The sequence below is a fragment of the Saccopteryx leptura genome, chromosome 10, assembly GCF_036850995.1.
Source record: "Saccopteryx leptura isolate mSacLep1 chromosome 10, mSacLep1_pri_phased_curated, whole genome shotgun sequence".
Taxonomy (NCBI): Eukaryota; Metazoa; Chordata; class Mammalia; order Chiroptera; family Emballonuridae; genus Saccopteryx; species Saccopteryx leptura.
Window position 1 is genome coordinate 63,227,217 of NC_089512.1, and position 20,844 is coordinate 63,248,060.

Consider the following 20,844-nt stretch of genomic DNA (forward strand, 5'->3'; position numbering starts at 1 on the left):
TTCTTAGCTTTCTTTGATTTAAGATTTGATGGGAAGTCTGGATTTTGGTTTATCTAAATTATATTTTTAATGTCAGGGACAGTGAACTAGAGCATTTCATTAGAAAATTGCTTCCAGTCTAATATTGTCAGATTAAAGAAAGTTGGGCTGCTGTTGTTTAACCTTCTATAAATCCACTAAACTCTAATGTTATTCAGTCTAGATTGTTTCTTCTTGCCCATAAACAGATAATAAAATGTTTTGTCCAAAGCCTACTACAGTCAAAGTTCTGCATGCGATTAGTATAACAGCCTCCAAATCTACTTATGCTAGTAACTATGTGTTGGGCAAATGAGTTTGTAAAATTTGTGTTTTTTGAGTTTGCTCTCTTTTATTGTTAAAAATGAAAGTGTTTTCCTTGTGTGTTGTTGTTCGTCGGCCGGTATGAGACTTGAATAAAGGAATGGCCCACCATTTTTTGGCTCCTCTGTTTCTTTACCATCTGTCCGAACCTAATGTGAACCTGCATGTGAATGGCCATGACAGCGGTGACTACTGGCCATACACTATGAAAACTCATTCCTTTGGCATGATTATGCACAGTGAACTCATACAAGCTGTTGGTAATATTTTTTTCTAGTTTAATAATCTTGTGCAGAGCATTGCTAGAAATCAACATGATACTACTTGGTCTCTAGATTTATGTATCAGTCTTTCTTCTTATTTGAAATGGGACCCTCACTCTAATTAGAGACTTCTGGCATGATTTCTTAAAGATCACTGAATATGTTTCTGAGATCATTTCTAAATGTCCTTTGGTAAACTGGGCAGTAATTTCTCTTAATCTGATAAACTGAACTAATTTAAATTGTTGGGAATTGACTGGTGGTGGTGCAGTGGATAGAGTGTTGACCTGGGACATTGAGGTTTCAGGTTTGAAACCCTGAGGTTTCCGGCTTGAGGGCGGGCTCATCTGGCTTGAGAGTGGTTTTGTAGGCTTGAGCATAAGATCATCAATATGATCCCATGGTCACTGGCTTGAGCCTAAAGGTCTCTGGCTTGGCTGGTGCCCCTGGCCAAAGCATATATGAGAAGCAATTAATGAGCAACTAAAGTGACACAACTACGAGTAGATGTTTCTCATCTTTCTACCCACCTGTTTCTCTCTCTCTCTCCAAAAAAAAAAAAAAAAAAAAAGAATTGTTAGATGTTTTGCCTGACCAGTGGTGATGCAGTAGATAAAGCAAAAACCTGGATGCTGAGGTCACCCCTGGGGCAGGGGTCGGAAATCTTTTTGGCTGAGGGATCCATGAATACCACATATTTTAAAATGTAATTCCATGAGACCCATACAACAACCTGTGTACATTACGCATTATCCAATAAAAATTTAGTGTTGTCCCGGAGGACATCTGTGATTGGCTCCGGCCACCTGCAACCATGAACATGAGTGTTAGGAAATAAATGGATTGTAATACATGAGAATGTTTTATATTTTTAACGTTATTATTATTTTTATTAAAGATTTGTCTCCTTCCACCCATCAATGAATCCTACTTCCTGTCAAAAAAAAAAGCCATGTTTTGAGTTTAGAAAAAAGATGATTTTTCTGCCTAAAAATGTTAATATCTCATAGATTTCTGGATACAAGCTCTTTTTAATGTCAGACTTTGCCACATCATTCATATTTAATTCCATTACTGGTTATGGCAGCTGGCATTTTAGTCATGGTTAGAACATAGAATTTGCTTTTTTTTAAAAAGATTTTATTTATTGATTTTATAGGGGATGGGGAGAAGTATCAACTCATAGTTGTCTTGCTTTAGTTGTTTATTGCTTACTTATTATATGTGCCTTAACCAGGCAAGCCCAGGATTTCAAACTGACGACCTCAGCATTACAGGTTGGTGTTCTATCCATTGTACCACCACAGGTCAGGCTAGAATATAGACTTTGTGTTCAGACATACACAACTTGGCTTGGATTCTGACAGTATCACTAATTATGTGACCTTGGATAGGTTATTTAAGCTCTCTGATTCTCAATTTCCTCATCTGTAAAATGGGACTAATAATAATACCAACTTCATAGAGTTGTTGGAAGGATTAAACAAGATAATGCATGTAAAGTACTAGACACAAGGTGAGGCACACAAGAAAATCTCAACACAGAATAACTAATTAATATTTGCCTGCTCTGTGCCACTCATCATGCTGGTCCCTGGGGATATGGAGGTGAAAAAGGAGTTCACAACAAAGTGAAGTCAAGAGTCAACAAAATGAATAAATAAATCATCATGTACAATGTTCTACAGGGTATGGAGGATGAAACAATTAATTTTCCATAGCTAATCAGGGAAAGCTGCCGCAAGGTGCAATTTGAATTGCACATTGGTCAGGGGGTTCAGTGGTTGGTTCACGGTTGCCATGCAGTAAATGCTTGGAGAGCGAATCATGCAAATGGCTCATAGGCCCAGGGATGCTGCCAGCTAACATCTGAGTACATATGGTACCTTGGGTTTTTTATTTTTCTCCTACATACATTTCCATGTACTGACATGTCCTATGAATTTGTTGTTATTCATGATTCTATCATAATTTGTGTATGATCCCTGATGGAATAGTTTCTAATATTTTCTTTTTATTAAAAGACTAAGCTTTTTATGGCAACAAGTCTGTCTTTGTTCATCCAAAGAGTACCTGGCAGGTAATGGGTTCTCAGAAATGTTAAATGAATGAATAAACTCCTTTGACTGCTTGCCCCGACATGTACTGGCTGTGGATTCTTGAGTTGGCTAACCTCTATGGGCCTCAGTGCTCCCATCTGTAAAGTGGTGAGCATATCTCACAGGTAGTTGTGAAAACGACGTAGGGTGATGTACAGTGTCCATCAGGTAATAAGTGTGCCTTAAACAGTGGCGCACTGGGCTATTCGGCTCTGATTGGTATGTTGCTGAGTCCAGAGGTGTTCACAGATGTAGAAGGGTGAAGCCTGGGTGCTCTGCTGTGCCTGCTGGCAGAAGAGAGGTTCCAGAACTCTTTTCTAATGCTGGGGTTAGACCTGTCACCCCATATTTGAGATGACTGAAGATGCCATTGTGGGTGGCCCCTGGGACTACTCCTTAGCCTTCCACTCACCCCGATTCTTTGGTGACATTGCTGAAATAGGAAAGGACTGCCTCCTTGGCTTCACTATGAAATAGGGGCCAATTAGGCTTCTCTCCTGTCAGTCACCAGGTGGAGAAGAGCCACAGAGAATGACTCTCACCTGGGCTCAACTCAGTCTATCTAAATATAAAACCAGGAGGGAAACACTCTAGATTTAGAAACTCCAGACACTAGGAGGCCCCTGAGGCCACAGGATATAAGTTTTTTAAAAAGATGAATTTCACTTTTTTAAGAGTTTGGAAAGGAATTTTTTTTTAATTAAAAATTGTTTTCAAGTTTCTAATACACCAGGTAAAATTTATTGACAGCTTCTGGAAACTTGTTCATGCATTTTATTCATATTTATTCACCCACTTCAATGCCTGTTTGGTGAATGCTCTCAGAGCCTAAGATTGCTAATAAGTGGCTTATGGGATTAAAAGGTTGGTCAGTCTTGTTACTTGCTGCCTCTCTGGGTCTCCTCTGGGGGTGTTGGAAGACAGCTGGCTTGGCAAGGTTCAAGCTTGGCAATGAGGAGAGATAAAGCCTTAGGGGTGGAACTGAGCGACATGCCTTTTAATGAGTAAATTTAAATTCCCTGAACCTCTGAGAACAATTCCATGAAGTGAGTTAAAGGCAGATTTTGAAGTCTGAGTGATGAGGTGACCAACATCTTAGAGGAAGATGCTCCAGCCCAAGCCAGAGAGATTATCCCAAACTCTGGCTGGATTCTACAGCCCTGACAGAGGCACATTTTATAGGGTGGTTTCCAGTGGTCTCAGAGATGCCCTTTTGCCATATCACCGGGGGTTATCCATGTCCAATTATTAAAACCTAGGACCTGCCCAACCAGGCCAACCTCTGCAAGCCTGGAGCTTGTGAGTACAGGAAGGGAAGCTGCCTTTGTGGTGGATTTAAATGGCTAAAAGAGTCCTGCTGGGCAACGGTCCCATGTAGGTCTGGAGTGAGAGCCAGACAACAAGCCACAGACTCAGCTCTCAGCACAGCAGGAAGAACCCCACCACACACACACACACACACACACACACACACACACACACACACTACTCAGAACATAGTAAGTGCTTAGTAAATATTTATTAAGTGAATGCATAAACACTTTTATGGAAGAAGCCCCCACTGCAGTATGGGTCCACAGGGGATTTAAGGAAGGCTTCCTGGAGGAAGTGATATTTAAAGTAGGGCATAGAAAAGAAGAAGACATAGGCAGGAAAGGAATAGAGTTCTTGGTGAAAGGAACAGCCTAGGCAAAAGCCTAGATGGTCTAGTTCAGCCTGGGTACCCTTGGAGTACAAGGCAATGAGGCTGAAGTGGTAAACAGAAGCCAGGTGCACAAAAACCTGGCTTTGAAGCAGATAAGTTAGTCAGAAAACATCACTGGATTTAAGAGGTGATCAAGTTTATGCTCCCCTCCCTACTTTTTTTCTTTTTTCTTTTGCCTAGTGGGGTTTAATTGACCCTAAAAGGAGTGACCAGCCTGACTGGGAGTGGCGCAGTAGATAAAGCATCACCCTGTGATGCTGAGATCCTAAGTTCAAAACCCTGATGTGGCCCTGGCCGGTTGGCTCAGCGGTAGAGCGTCGGCCTAGCGTGCGGAGGACCCGGGTTCGATTCCCGGCCAGGGCACACAGGAGAAGCGCCCATTTGCTTCTCCACCCCTCCGCTGCGCTTTCCTCTCTGTCTCTCTCTTCCCCTCCCGCAGCCAAGGCTCCATTGGAGCAAAGATGGCCCGGGCGCTGGGGATGGCTCCTTGGCCTCTGCCCCAGGCGCTAGAGTGGCTCTGGTCGCAATATGGCGACGCCCAGGATGGGCAGAGCATCGCCCCCTGGTGGGCAGAGCGCCGCCCCATGGTGGGCGTGCCGGGTGGATCCCGGTCGGGCGCATGCGGGAGTCTGTCTGACTGTCTCTCCCTGTTTCCAGCTTCAGAAAAATGAAAAAAAAAAAACAAGAAAAAAAAAACAAGAAAAAAAAAAAGAAAAAAAACCCCTGATGTCATGGCCTTGAGCGCAGGCTCATCAGCTTGAGCACAGGGTCCCCAGCTTGAGTGTGGGATCATAGACATGACTCCATGGTCACTGGCTTGAGCCCAAAGGTTGCTGGCTTGAGCAAGAGTCACTGGCTCTGGCTGACTTCCCCTCTCTCCCATCAAGGCACAAATGAGAAGCAATCAATGAACTAGAAGTGATGCAACTATGGGTTGATGCTTCTTATCTCTCTCACACCAAGCACACAGTAGGTGCTCAGTAAATGAAGCAATACCCCACGAATTCTGGCGTCCCGAGTTGTAATCCCTCCCCCACGCCCCAAGTGAGCTTTAGGGACAGAGCAGGTGACTGGGTTCTGCCCTCTGCAACTGGCGCTGCGCATGGAGCACACACACTACGCTAGTGCTCCGGGTTTGGCTCTAGGACAGCGGTTCTCAACCTGTGGGTCGCGATCCCGGCGGGGTCGCCTAAAGCCATCAGAAAATACATAATGCACATCAGGTATTTACATTCCGAATCATAACTGTAGCAAAATTACAGTTATGAAGTAGCCACCAAAATTATTTTTTGGTTTGGGGTCACCGCAACATGAGGAACTGTATTGCGGGGTCACGGCATTAGAAAGGTTGAGAACCACTGCTCTAGGAGACTGGTTGCTGGGGTTGGGTATTGCAGGATACTAAGTTGACCCTTCGAATTTAACGCTGTGAGCCTAGGGCGCGGAGGAGCTGAAGGTTCCCGCCCTGGCACACGCAAGACAGAACGCGCTAGCTGGGGAGCGGCGCTGGGGGCGGACACCGGCGGAGCTGGCGTTTCTGTCGGAGGACGCAGGCCGGCGCGTCGCGCCTTTAAGGCGTTCCGCAGAGCCGGGCGCCGGAGCTGAGAGCGGCGCGGCCCGAGCGCTGTGGCCGGACCCAAGCCGCTGGCAGTGCTGAGGCCAACGTCGGGATCGTGCGGCCGGCCCGGGCGGCTGAGGTCGGGTAAGGTGAGCGCGGGCGACGAGGGGTGCACACCTGGGATGGGGGTTGCAGGGAGCTCCCCCAAGGATACAGGGTGACCGCCCTGCACTTCTCGAGTCCCGGCTTCTTGGCCTCCGCCCGGGCGGCGCACGGGATGAAGACGGGTCGGGGACCTGCACCTCCATTTCTTTTCTCTTCCCCCACTCGGGCATCAGCCCCTGCGCACTCCCTTCCGGTACCGGGATAAATTTGACATTCCCGAATCCCGGTCCCCCTACTCCCCGGGTCCACGCTGCCTGCGTCCCCCAAGCCCGGGGACAAGGTGGGGACGGCTCCAGGACCTGCACTTGTTTCTGTTCCTCCTCTCCATCGGTCGCGCCGGTACCAGCCTCTCTGCGGCCCTCCCAGTGCCTGGCTGGTTTGGGGGCTCCTGCGCCCCGGTTCCTCCACTTCCTGGGGAGGGGTCGCAGCTCATTCTTCCAGCCAGAGTCACCTCCTGTCCAGCCCCAGACATCGGCACCCCTCGAGACCCTCCCAGCCAACACCTACTCCCAGCAGACTTTCAGCGCTCTTCCTCTACCTGCCCCGGTTCTCTAGCCTTAAGCCCTCTCCTCCCCTCAACCCGCGAGTCTGGATGCTGGCCCACCCACCCTGACGACTGGATGCCCACGCTGAAACCCCCTGGTATACCTCGCCTACTCGAGCTTTCTGCTAGTCTTGGAAATGAGGATTGTGTAACGCCGGCTGCAGGTCGAGCACGTGCAACATTGCACCGCTTGAACCCGCCAACGAGTGGGGGAGGCTAAGCTGACAGTGAGGTAGAAAGGGAGGAAGAGGTTGCTAGAGGATCTAAAGGTTGTTCATCCAGGGATATTTATGTTGAGCGCTTTTTATGATTATGAAGAGGTCCTAGCTGAGACCCGAGGCCAGCATTTGCCTCACCTCTCATCTGCTCAGAAATCCTTCATGGCTGGGAGTTTAAAAATAATTTATTATTAATAATAGCTGACAGAATAAGAAGGAATGCATGCCAGACCCTGCTCTAAGCACCCTTAAATGATAACCTGTTCTACCCCTCCCAGCAGCCCATGAGGTATCGATGTTATGCCCATCTCTCAGATGTTATGCCCATCTCTCAGACAGGGAATGTGAGACTTCCAGAAATGGTTCCTTCCCAGGACACACAGTAAGTCTGACCTCAGTGCCCCAATTCGAATCACGGTGTTTATTTTTACCCAATGTAACTAATAAATTATTCTGAACAATATTTTTATAATATAGGAAGTTAGAAATAAGAGAAATTAATAACCTGTGTTCCTAGCACCAGTTTATTTTTCTAAAATTAGGTTCTCAGATCAGCAAGGGGTCCTTGGTGGCCTACTTAAGGAGACTGATGCCCAAAGGGGACAAAGGACTTGCTTGAGGCCACACAGCTAGAAAGTACCAGGGGTAGGGTGGTTAATGGGTACTTTCTGGGTTCCCTGTGCTGCCCTAGACCATCAGCCTAGGTCCCTGGAGACCCTGCTCCCACCCTCCCTGCTTCCTTTGCTAGAACTCATGCTAGTGAGCACACATTCTTCCCTCTGCTGCCTTTTCTTAGTGTGTTCCCTTCTCTGGGAATGCCCTCTCTGGAATCTCTGATGGCTAAATCTTATCTACCCTTAGAGCCTAACTCATTCTGTCCCCTCCATGAGCACTTCCCTGCACCTAACTGAAACCTATTTCTTTCTCCCTTGGGATCCTATGGCTAGTGTCCCACTATCTTCCAACCCCATGATGGCATTAAGAAAGTTCTACTGCATGTGTCTGCCTTGTCCTCTTAGGTACGGCTTCTCTGGGAAGGTCAGAAGTGTTCCCCAAGACCGTTCTTTTCACCTGCCTGGTGAACCCTCAGGCCAGAAAGCAGTCCACCAGGGATGGGTGGTTTGTGAAGTTAAGATAGGCTCAAGATTTCTAAACCCTGCAACAGCCAACACTCCTCATTGAGCCACAGCTGGATCACAGGGAGAATGGCTCAGCATGGTACCTAACATTATAATTACATTTGTCTTTGTTCATAACCTAAAGGATTCCCACCAGAAAACCAGAGACTTGGGTCCAGATCCCACCTCTGTCACTTGCTAGCTGTGTGGCCATGGGCCAGTTACCTAACCTCGGCTTCTAGTAGAAGGCAATGGTAAGGTTCAGAGAAAATAAAGCACAGGGCCCTGCATGTGGTAAGCACTCAATGAGCACCAGCTATTATGAAGAGTGGCCACCACTTTGAATTACTGTAAAAATGGTAACTCATAACTAAAATGCTCATATTGATTCTTTAGAGGTGGGCCAAGGGAGTTTGGCTCAAGAAGAGGTAAGCATTTTTTGTGCTTAAGCCTTTGAGGCATGTTCAACTTGAAACCATTCACTGCCTTTGCAATAAGAGCTAGAATTGCATTTTTATTTTTTGGCTTTAAATGTTGATGAGCTTTGAAAATCCGCACACCTAGAGAGAATACATGAATGCAGTTTGTGCAATTGTAAGTAATTATGAAATTTAAGGAGAAGAGAAAAAAAATCTTGTTTTTAGAGGTGACCTTGGTTTGCTGTGTTTGTTGTTTTGTTGCTTCAGGCTTGAATTAGGGGGCAAGAGGTTTGAATCAAAGATTATCTGTGGATTTAGAGGGAAGGATAGCAAACGTGAGTGTTTGGTTTTGTTTGTTGACAGAAAGACAGAGAGAGGGACAGATAGGGACAGACAAACAGAAAGGGAGAGAGATGAGAAGCATCAATTCTTTATTGCAGCACCTTAATTGTTCATTGATTGCTTTCTCATATGTGCCTTGACTGGGGGCAGTGAGGCTCCCACCAAGCCAGTGACCCCTTGCTCAAGCCAGCGACTTTGGGCTTCAAGCCAAAGCATGAGTGTTTTATCCTAGTAGGCTAGTAAGCAGCTTAGAGTAGAAATCAGCTTCGTTGTTGAAATATTTGGAATATGCTGGGAAACTAATTCTGCCAGTTGATAAAAAATTCATTTTAGAATTTCTCCTAAATTGATTCTTTATTAGAATAAATTAGAGTCTCATTTGGTAGAGTTTAGATTTGAGTTTAGATATTTTAGATATGAATGTTATAAATTTCACAGTTCTGTGGAATTTAGTAGGCTACAGGACTTTTCTTTATTTCTGTGACCCTGTAGGGGCATAAACACTTTTTTGTATTATCCAATATGATGGCCACTTAGCCACCATGTGGCTATTTAAATTAAAATTAATTCAAGTTAAATAAAATTCAAAATTCTGTTTTCAGTTATGTAAAGCCAGTATACAAGGCCAGGGCCACCATCACAACCACCTGGCCCACGCAGGTTCGCACTGGATTCAGACAGTAAAGAAACAATGGAGCCAAGAACTGATGAGCCATCACCTTTAATCCTAGCTTGCACCCAGCGGGCAAGTAAAAACACACACTGGGCTCCAAAACCCACTTACATTCAGTGCTCACAAAGCTACTGACTTATCCGAGTTTTCTAGAATCAAAGGTTTCTAGCTCACCAGACTTATTCACCTCTGTTTCCCATCTCCTTCCTTCTCCCTGCACAAACTCTGCACAAACTGGCTTCTCACTCAACACTCCGCCATCTTAGCTGCTTCTCCTGGCCTTTCTCTGCTCTCCTCTCTGCTCTCTCCTCTAATGTTAATCTCAGGAACCAAGAGAGCAAGCTCCCGTTCTGCCCCCATTTTATAGTGTAGAAATCAAAACCTTTAATCCAATATACAAAATAGGGAAGTCTCTAATACAAAGTCACTTATCAGAGACATGATGGGATTGCACCACCCCACATCAAAAAGGATGGGAAAGGCTTAGTCCTAAAACCAAGCCCCAGGCTACAAGGATCCTGCCTGCCCACAGCCCGCCCCCAACACACATTAACATCACCTGGTCAACGGCTTCCAAGTGGGCAGCGCCATCTTTAACAAAGTGAGCATAATATATTTTATCTGCCCAACAAGTCACACTAGCCAAATTTTAAGTGCTCTGATAGTCACGTGGTCAGCAGCTACTATATTAGGGAGAGCGGAGAGAGAACATTTCTCTATTTGCATAAAGTTCTATAGTACTGTACTGTTTAGATCAATAGGCCATGAGAGAGCTGCTTCATTATGGGGTTAAGTTCCATTCTTTCTGGCAAGTCATCTGCAGGCCGAGAAATGGAGTGTGCAGAGGATGTTTCATTGTCAAGAGTAGAGATGTTAATAAATCCCCATAGCCTCATTTTGGCTATCTGGCTCAGCCGCTTGAACACTGCCAGACTCAAAGGAAGAGAGAGCAAGGAATCAGATGAAATGTCTGGGGGCAGTACTTCACCCTTGCTGCAAACTGGAACTGCCTAGGGAACTTTAAAAAAAAAGCTCCTGCCTGGCCTTTGCCCCAGGCCAGCTAATCTGAATCTCTGGGTGGGTCCCAGAATTTCCTATTTTTAAAAGCTGCCTGGGGAATTCTGTTGTGTAGCCAGGAAGGAAAACAACTGCTTTCAAAACTATACTTAAATAAAAGGATTAGAACACAGTGTTTCCAGGTAGATAGAATGAGTGGCTAAAAATGTTCCTTGTCAATTTATTTTGGTAATAAATCGAGGGTTGGAATTGAGTGGGCTCATTTCCTCTAAGAGCTCTCAACCTGAGAGCAGCTTTGCCACCAGGAACATTTGGCAGCATCTGGAGACATTTTGGCTTGTCACAACTTGAGGATGGCATCCAGTGGGTAGAAACCCCAGATGCTATTAAATATCCCACAATGGTGGGATAGCCCACCACAACAAAGAACTATCTGGCCTAAAATAATCAATTGCACTATGGTTGAGAAACACTAATCTAAACATAATATCTTCAAACCAGAGTTCTCTCTGATCTTGGATGCCTCTGCCTCTTCAAAAAAGAGGAAGAGATTCTCCTAAACCAAACCTTCAGAAACCTTCTCGATCATACCCCAGGCTTTCCAACCCCAGAAGTCATATAGGGTGTTGCTGTCTGTGGCCCGATGCATTGGGGGTAGCGCCTGGAAGCTGCTATTAGGAGGATGAGGCAGCCGTTGGAAGGTGTGGGCAGAGGTTCTTACACTGCCACAGGTTGGGGTTCTCTTCTTTTATTTTTTAAATTTTTATTTATTTATTTTTTTTTTTTACAGAGACAAAGAGTCAGAGAGAGGGATAGACAGGGACAGACAGACAGGAACGGAGAGATGAGAAGCATCAATCATCAGTCCCTCGCTGCGCCTTGAGACACCTCAGTTGTTCATTGATTGCCCACCCACACGTGCCCTGACCATGGGCCTCCAGCAAACCGAGCAACCCCTTGCTCGAGCCAGCAACCTTGGGTTCAAGCTGGTGAGCTTTTGCTCAAACCAGATGAGCCCGTGCTCAAGCTGGCGACCTCGGGTCTCGAAACTGGGTCCTTCCGCATCCCAGTTTGACGCTCTATCCACTGTGCCACCACCTGGTCAGGTGGGGTCCTCTTCTTGTTAATAATAATTCCTGGGCCCTGGCCGGTTGGCTCAGTGGTAGAGCGTCGGCCTGGCATGCAGGAGTCCCGGGTTCAATTCCCGGCCAGGGCACACAGGAGAAGCACCCATCTACTTCTCCACCCCTCCCCTTCTCCTTCCTCTCTGTCTCTCTCTTCCCCTCCCGCAGCCAAGGCTCCACTGGAGCAAAGTTGGCCTGGGCACTGAGGATGGCTCTGTGGCCTCTGCCTCAGGTGCTAGAATGGCTCTGGTCACGACAGAGCAATGCCCCAAGATGGGCAGAGCATCGCCCCCTGGTGGGCATGCTGGGTGGATCCCGGTCGGGCGCATACGGGAGTCTGTCTGACTGCTTCCCCATTTCCAGCTTCAGAAAAATACAAAAATAATAATAATAATAATAATAATAATAATTCCTTGTAGTAACAGCAAGTTTTGTAAACCAAAATTAATTTCAGACTGTAATAAAGAATAAAAAGCATTTATTTGAGCAAAAGGAGCTGTAGTTTGTGAGACACAGATTCAGGTAGCGACCTAAATTGTATTCCACTGAGACAAAGGGGAGGCCAAATTTTAGAAAGTTCCAGCCTAATTTCCCAATTTTATGCAAATAAGGTCTCCAAATTGTGCAGTTCTGATTGGATGGGGCAGGTTTCAGTTCTTTGGTAGAAGAAACCAGGGTTTCCCAACAGTTATTGACTCTGTAAATAATTGGGGCATAGTGTGGGAAGCCAGCAATTTAGTGAGTTTCTTACTGGTATACAGAGTATGTGAGGAGCCCCTGTCTGCCAATGCCCACTAGACAATGCCCATTGGGCCCTTGGTTGACTATGGGGAATCCATTTTAGCAGATAAATTCCTTCCAAGGGTTCACATCCAGTGACTTTCTCCTCAGGGTCCGTAGCTCTTAGGCAGTTTTCCAGAAGCTGTGGCTCTTTGGCTGTTGGCATTCGGTGTTTGCCCTGTCTATACCCAGAATAGGGTTTAAGCCTTATATGTGATGCCGTTTGAGAACTGAGCTATGAGCTAGATACTGGGAGCATGAAGATAGCAGCAGACCTGCTTAGACTCAAACATCTGAATAGACCCAGGCACAGTGGCACCACAGGGTGATAAAGGTGTCACAGGGCTGCCTAACTTCACCTCTCCATCTAAGAGGAGCACTTGGTATTTGCCAGATTCTGCTTTGAGCAGTGTTCATGCATCATCTCATTTTGTTCCCATACTGAGGCTCTAAAAGGTTGAGGATTTGCCAAGGTCACACAGCTGGTCAGTAGCATAGCAGAGATTTGAACCCAGGTTATGGAACTACAAAACCCTCAGAGTGAGACAACATATGGACCTGGGACACTAAATAAGAAAAACCACAGAGCTGGTGCCTCACCCCTACCCCTCCTGATCAAAATACCAGTAAGCCAAACACAAGAATGTCATCACCCCTCCATTCCCTGCTGAAAAAAATACATAATTTTATATCCCTTCTAGCAGCTTACTTCTCCAACCCTGCTTTGCCCCCCAGTTTATAAAAGCTGCCAGGCAGAGCCAGCCCCTGAGTCAGTTCAGAGTACTTTCCTCTATACTGCCTCCCTTATGCTTAAGCCTAAGCTTAATAATAATATCCATTTGAAAATTTCCTTTGGGTTTCCTCTCAGTTTCTATTTTGGGGAACCCAAGGACTCCTGTTGGGTAAACAAATGTTTTTAGGTTTGCTCCCTTGTATTGGGACAGCGCCGTGTGTGTGTGTGTGTGTGTGTGTGTGTGTGTGTGTGTGTGTGTGTGTGTGTGTGTGTGTGTGTGGCTGCGGTGCTTGTCCTCAGGGCGGCAGATTGCAAATGCAGACTACCTTTCTGCTGGGGGGGGGTGTGTGTGTGTGACTGTTTGCTATTGTTCCGGAGAAGGTTTTTTTTCCTCCCAGCCTGTTTTGCTGGAGAATGGAAGGGGGGAGCTGAGGAGTTTGAGAGCCCTGAGATTTTCGGCCTGGCCTGTTTGGCTGGGGAGTGCTGTTTTGCTTGTTGGGGCCTTTGAGTCCAGGAGAGTCCGGAGAAAGAAAGGGGAGCGGTCTGCCCTGCCTGTTTGCTTGTCCACCGTTAGGAGACTTTAATAAACGGAATGGCCCATTTTCTGGCCCCACTGTTCCTTTACCATCTGCCTGAATCCAATGGGGACCTGCATGGCCATGGCAACAGCCACTGGCCTTACAACCCCAATGCCAGTAACAGGAGGAACATTTACAGACAGATAATGCTGTTAATTGTAAGGCCAGTGGCCGCCACTGCCATGGCCACGCAGATGCTGGTTCCCATTGGATTCGGGTAGATGGTAAAGGAACAGCGGAGCTGGAGGGTGGTGGGCCATTCTGTAAGGGCCGACGAGCAAACAGGCAGGGAATCCTTCTCCCACTCCAGACTCTCCCGGACTTCACTGGCCCCCACAAGCAAAACGGCACTCTCTCTCTCTCTCTCTCTCTCTGCACTCTCCAGCAAAATGGGGGGACCCCTCCTCCAGCCGCCCAAAAGGCAAGCACCCGCAGCCTTCCATAGACTGTACACACATGGCTCTGTCCCAATACAAGCGAACAAACCTAAAAAAGACTTATTACAAACTTATTTGCCACACATTAACCTAAAAATAAAAAGCCAAAGTGAGAGGCAACAAGCCTTTATTTGAGATCCAAAAGAATAGCTATTCAGGGAGCAAAGGTTCAAGCAGAAGCCCAAATAGTGTTCCTACCAGGAGGTGAAAGTAAGGGTTATTGAGGAGAAAGGGGGAGACAATTTAATGCATGGAAGAGATTTCTATAGGTGCAGATAAGCTAACATAGTGATGCTAATTCTAAACAAAGTCTTTCATTTTCAGTCCCATAGTCACAACCCGGGGTCCCCAAACTACTGCCCGAAGGCCGCATGCGTCCCCCTGAGGCCATTTATCCGGCCCCCTCTGCATTTCTTTCATTGGAGGTCAGTGAGAGGAGCATAGTTCCCATTGAAATACTGGTCAGTTTGTTGATTTAAATTTACTTGTTCTTTTTTTTTTTTTTTTTTACTTGTTCTTTATTTTAAATATTGTATTTGTTCCCGTTTTGTTTTGTTTTTTTTACTTTAAAATAAGATATGTGCAGTGTGCATAGGGATTTGTTCATAGTTTTTTTTTATAGTCCGATCCTCCAACGGTCTGAGGGACAGTGAACTGGCACCCTGTGTAAAAAAGTTTGGGGACCCCTGGTCACAACAAACAGTTGTTTGGAATACAGTGCTGCTTTAGGCCCAGCCCAAAGGTGGTTTTGCTCGGGTTTTCACATTCCATCCAAAGTTTCAAGGAGTAAGACAAACAGGGCAGTTTATCTGGGATGGCGGCTCCGATGCCATTGTAAAGAGCTCCCTTTATATTATTTTTTATACTTTCATAGCCGAGACTTATAGGGTGAGCTGGAGCTCGTCAGGCATTAGAAGGAGAGGGGAGCCTGTGTGCCAAATCTTGGATGTGTCAGGGATATAGGTCATTCAGGGAAAGGGCTGGGGGTGGAAGTGATAGAAGAGGGTGACCCTTGAGAGATGGGCAGGCGCCATATCCTGTGTGGCCTTCCACATCGTGCCGAGGGCCACTGAACCCTGGTGGGTTGGGGACAGAGGAAGAGAAGAGCTGGGAGAGGGGGCAGCTTTCTTAACCTCTCTGGGCCTCAGCTTCCCATCGGGACTGAAGGCTCTAACACAACACTGCCCTGAATGAGGAATATTCATTTTGAACAGAGTGAAGGAATGGCCTGCAGTGGTGCTGGCCAGGCAGCCTTGTTGATTCATGACATCACAGCGTACTGTTTGGTATTTACCAAGTGCCCAGCAGGCACAGTGTGTGCTCAAGAGCTGCGGCCAGGCAGATAGATGTAGCAAAACTTGGCTTTGGGGAGTTTGCAGCCTAATGGAGTACAGCCAGTATTCTGACGAGGGCTGTGATGAAAGGCACAAGTCACAAATGCTGAGAGAGAGAAGTGTTCCTACAAAATATCTAGGGTGGTGATTTTCAACCTTTTTCATCTAATGGCACACATAAACTAATTACTGAAATTCTGCAGCACACCAAAAAAAAAGTGCTAATTTTTTTTGCCGATCTGACAAAAAGAAAGATAGGTATAATTTTGATGCATGCACACTGGACAAGCTATACTTGTGTTGGCTGTTGTCATTTCCTTTTTTATTTTTTATTTTATTTTGTTTTATTTATTTATTTATTTATTTATTTAGTATTTTTCTGAAGCTAGAAACGAGGAGGCAGTCAGATAGACTCCCACATGCGCCTGACTGGGATCCACCCAGCACGCCCACCAGGGGGTGATGCTCTGCCCATCCGGGGTGTCGCTCTGTTGGGACCAGAGCCATTCTAGCACCTGAGGCAGAGGCCACAGAGCCATCCTCAGCGCCCGGGCCAACTTTGTTCCAGTGGAGCCTTGGCTGCGGGAGGGGAAGAGAGAGACAGAAAGGAAGGAGAGGGGGAGGGGTGGAGAAGCAGATGGGCGCTTCTCCTGTGTGCCCTGGCTGGGAATCGAACCTGGGACTTCCACACACCAGGCCGACGCTCTACCACTTCCCCAACCGGCTAGGGCCTCATTTCCTTTTTTAATTTGACAATCTAAGGGGAAAGAGGTCAGTGCCTCTGACTAAACAATCAGCTACTGCATGTTCTAAAAATTCTTGCAGCACATGGGTTGCCAGACACTGCTCTAGGGCACTGAGAATGAAGCAGTGGTTACTAATGTCTGGAGAGGAGGCAGGAGGGTTAAACTGGAGGGGATAACTCCTAGCTATGCCAGGAAGATTTGTAAAGGAGAAGATGGGGATCTGGCAAAGGGTATCTTCCAGGTAGACAGGGTAGGGGGAAATGGAGGAAATGGAGGAAATGGAGGAAATGGAGTAGGGGGAAAGGTCTAAATTCAGGATCCATTCCAAAGAACTGGCATGTATCTTTACTCAAATTTATAAGAGCTTTAATACAAGAAACTTTCATACACAGGCAAAGCAGCTGCTCCCCGTGATGGCAGGCTGGGAAGAATCCACACCCCTTCTAGAACAGGGTACCTTCTCATGGGGGGTTAATAGCTAAACCATGTGGAGGGTAGTCACGTAGACTACCAGAAAGAACAGTGTATTCCTAAATTAAAAGATAACATCAGCAAGTTATTACACTCTCTGAACTCATTAATCTCCCTCCTGGGGCAGGATGTTTGTCTTTTGTTAGGCAGCACTCTGGCTTGATGGGTAGTCAGCTAAGCATGAGTTTGCAGGGAGTCACAGATATATTCAGCAGTCACAGAGTTAAGCATTCACTGAGAGTGAAGCCTGACCTGTGGTGCAGTGGATAAAGCGTCGACCTGGAACACTGAGGTTGCCGGTTCAAAACCCTGCACTTGTCTGGTCAAGGTACATATGGGAGTTGATGCTTCCTGCTCCTCCTCCCTTTCTCTCTGTCTCTCTGTCTCCTCTCTAAAACAAACAAACAAACAAACAAAACAAAACAAAAAAAAAAAACCCAAGGGAACTTGGTATTTCAGAGAGTGAAGCACTTCCCAGATGCCCTTGCTGTGGGAGCCTTATTGCATCTCTAAAAGTGAGTCCCCTACATGGAGAAAAATAGTCCTTTAGGGTACAGTCACCAGAGGATCAAATTATCATTGTATCGTATCTGATTCCCTACAGTTTCCAGGTTGTGGAGGGGAAGTGGAAGTCATTGTAACAGGAAAATATTCATTACTGGATTGCCACTTACAAACTTCAGTCTTGCTCCATCATTCCTCTCTCTATTTTTAACCCTCGTGTCCAGCCAGCCTACAGAAGCATCCACATCTTGGTCGTCTGTTTCTCCCAGCTCATAGGCCATTTTGTAAATACAAGACAAACATTGGAAGGTGAAATTGTAGCCCCTGTGAGAGAGGAGTTAAAGCAAGAATGTTGGAGAACTGTTTGAGTGACATGTCAAGGAATAATAGATGAGGATCTGTTCATTGATGAAGAGAAGGGAAAAGAGACTTGAAAACCAAAGAATTGAAAAGCCATTGAGAAATCAATAAGATATTTTTGCAAAAAATGTCCTCATTATGGTGGCACTCTGATAACCAAATATTAACAGGAAGGATTTATCTTAACTATAAAACAGTCTCCCTGTGATTTATTCTTTATTTTCAAAATTAGCACACAATTGCAGTTATACCTAAATTTTGTTCCATATTTACTATTGTTTTTAAAATAAACATTTTGATTTTTTGTTTATTTAGATCAAGTTCTAAATAAGACTGTGTTTTACTTTTAACTATTTTGTATGTGACTTTTTCTGATGTGAATTTTCCGGGGTTAAAGAGATCTCCTCTAGGAAGGAGAGTCTTCCCAAAAAAGAAAGGCCAGCTCACAAAAGGCCCTGAGGAAATCTTGTCCTGATAGAAGCCTGCTGGCCTTATTGGGCTCCTTTTTGTCTGACACCAACTTTGCTCCTGAAATTACAAAATACTGCAGGCCAACTTCACATCCTTTAGACATGACAAAACCCTCTTTGATCCTTGCTTTTCCTTTTACTTAGGAGGCAGATTCTGGCCTGGGGAGAACTTTTTTTTGGGTGCCAGTTCTATTTTAGGCTCTCTGCTGTTGCATGCTTATATAGAGGGCTATTTTAATTCCTTTCAGTCATGTGGAAAATTGTCACTTATGTGCTGTTCTTTCTAGCACTTTACCTTTGAGAGGTGACCTCGGCTGATGAAGCACATGCATTTATTCACACTAATTCATACACTGAAAGCTTGTTCTGGGCTCCCTGAGAGCCTGAAGAGTTTGGGGTCCTAAAGCAGTGGTCCCCAACCTCTGGGCCATGGACCGTTAGCGATTCATGGGCCATTTGGTACCGGTCCACAGAGAAAGAATAAATAACTTACATTATTTCCGTTTTATTTATACAGTGTGTCCTAAAAGTCATGGTGCACTTTTGACCGGTCACAGGAAAGCAACAAAAGATGATAGAAATGTGAAGTCTGCACCAAATAAAAGGAAAACCCTTCCAGTTTCTGTAGGATGATGTGGCAGCATGTGCGCATGCGCAGATGATGACGTAACACCGTGTATACAGCGGAGCAGCCCACGGCCATGCCAGTCAAGATGTGGATGGTACAGAGGAAAGTTCAGTGTGTTCTGTGGCTCGCTAAATTCGAATCCGTGACCAAAGTGCAACGTGAATATCGGCGCATTTATAACGAAGCGCCACCACATAGGAATAACATTACTCGGTGGGATAAGCAGTTGAAGGAAACTGGCAGTTTGGTGGAGGAACCCCGTTCTGGTAGGCCATCAGTCAGTGATGAGTCTGTAGAGGCTATACGGGATAGCTACCTAAGGAGCCCTAAAAAATCTGTGCGTGAGCCCACATCGAACTGCACTGAATAGGTATGAAACTGGGAGAGTTTTCCTTTTATTTGGTGCAGATTTCACATTTCTATCATCTTTTTGTTGCTTTCCTGTGACCGGTCAAAAGTGAACCATGACTTTACAGACACACTATATTTAAGTTTGAACGATGTTTTATTTTTTTAAAATGACCGGATTCCCTCTGTAACATCCGTCTAAGACTCACTCTTGATGCTTGTCTCGGTCATGTGATACATTTCTTCGTCCCACCCTAAAGGCCGGTCCGTGAAAATATTTTCTGACATTAAACCGGTCCGTGGCCCAAAAAAGGTTGGGGACCACTGTCCTAAAGGGTCAAGTGGCTTTTGGCTCCTCTTTTCTCCAGCAGAAGACAGGCTTGTGTTTCTTTATGGTTTCCTTGTTTTGAATGTGATTTCAAGCAGGTGGTTACTTCAGACAATCACCACAGCCCACATCTTGAACCCAGAGGCTGATGTTTTGAAGGGCTGGCTTAGGTCACGGCAGGTGTTGGTGTGTTTCATTGCCATCCTTCTCTGCCCATGTCGTTTTTTAGAGGATACACTGCAGGATGGTGAGCCCTCTGCCTTCTAGCTGGGCCATTGATTGATCTACCCACCTTTCCCAAGGATTGAGTGGCAGGATTTTCTGGCTCTCTGATGTTTGCCCACAGGACCTGCCTGACTAGGTCATGTCCTTGGCCACAGTGCTGCCCCAGGTGGCAGAGTGGAGGAGGGGGCTGTGGGATTGGCTGGTTCTTGAACAAGAACCCCCATGGGGAGCCAGTTGCTAGTGCTTTGGTACAAAGTGGGCCAGAGTGAAACCTCTTTTTAGCACCTCTCCAGGAACCATGAAGGAGATACAGATTTCTGGTCTATGGACCGAGAATAGTTCCTGGATGGAAATTTTTATCTTTTATCTTAGAGGGCTGGACTTTGACCCTTAAAGACTAAAGCTCCTGCCATGCTAATTTAACCTTTGGACAGTCACACAGTACAGGAGCCTCTAGTCTGTTATTTTTATAGGCAGCTAGGCCATCTAGCTTGTGTAAAGGTTGAGGGATTTTCAGCATTCACATTTGTATTTCTTCCCTTCTTTTAATTTATTTGTTTGTTTGTTTGTTTACATATAGAGAAAACATCAATTGGTTGTTCCACTTATTTATACACTCATTGGTTGATTCTTATATGTGCCCTGACCAGGGATCAAACCTGCAACCTTGGTGGGACAGTGCTGTAACCAACTGAGCTACCTGGCCAGGGCTGTATTTCTTCTTTTAACATGAGAAACAATTAAGGTTTGGTTGCTCTCTGTACTGCAGTGTTTTTCAATTGCTGGTCCATGGACTGGTCCACCTGAAATTGCATGCCAGTCTGTGAAAGAGTTAACCACCCTGATGTTGTATGGAGATTACAAATCCAATGATCTTAGTGGAATTCACTTATGCTCAGCATGATTTCTGCCTTAGTGGTCCCTGAAATAATTCTCCTATTTTCACCAGTCCCAAGTGTAAATAGGTTGACAGCCACTGCTCTATTGGGCCTTTGTAGCTAGCGTACAGTGCAGGACTGGCCAGTAGAACTTCTGTGACAATGAAAATGCTCTACCTTGTCGCTGTCCAGTGTGGAGCCACTAGCTGCATGTGGTTATTGCACATGTGAAATGTGTCTAGTGCAGCTGAAGAACTGAACTTTAACTTTTATTTAATTTTGACCAGTTTAGATATAAATAGACACATGCAGCTTAGTGGCTACTGTATTGGAGAGGTAGGACAGACTATTTTATTTGAGGAGTTTATTTTTTACATAAATAGGGAAGGCCTTATATATGTACATGGTAGCAATTCAAATGAAACAAAAGGGTATCA

General features: G+C 45.6%; 1 protein-coding gene across 2 annotated transcripts in view; it reads left to right on the forward strand.

Moving 5' to 3' along the window:
- Positions 1–5,967: 5,967 nt before the first annotated feature.
- The window catches only part of ABHD6 (abhydrolase domain containing 6, acylglycerol lipase), a 67,041-nt gene continuing 52,164 nt past the window's right edge, over positions 5,968–20,844 (forward strand). Inside the window, exon 1 of one of the 2 annotated variants that reach the window (XM_066350446.1) lies at positions 5,968–6,116. The gene's annotated coding sequence lies outside the window, so the exon portion shown is untranslated. The remainder of the gene's footprint in view (positions 6,117–20,844) is intronic. The other variant, XM_066350450.1, reaches the window with a different exon arrangement.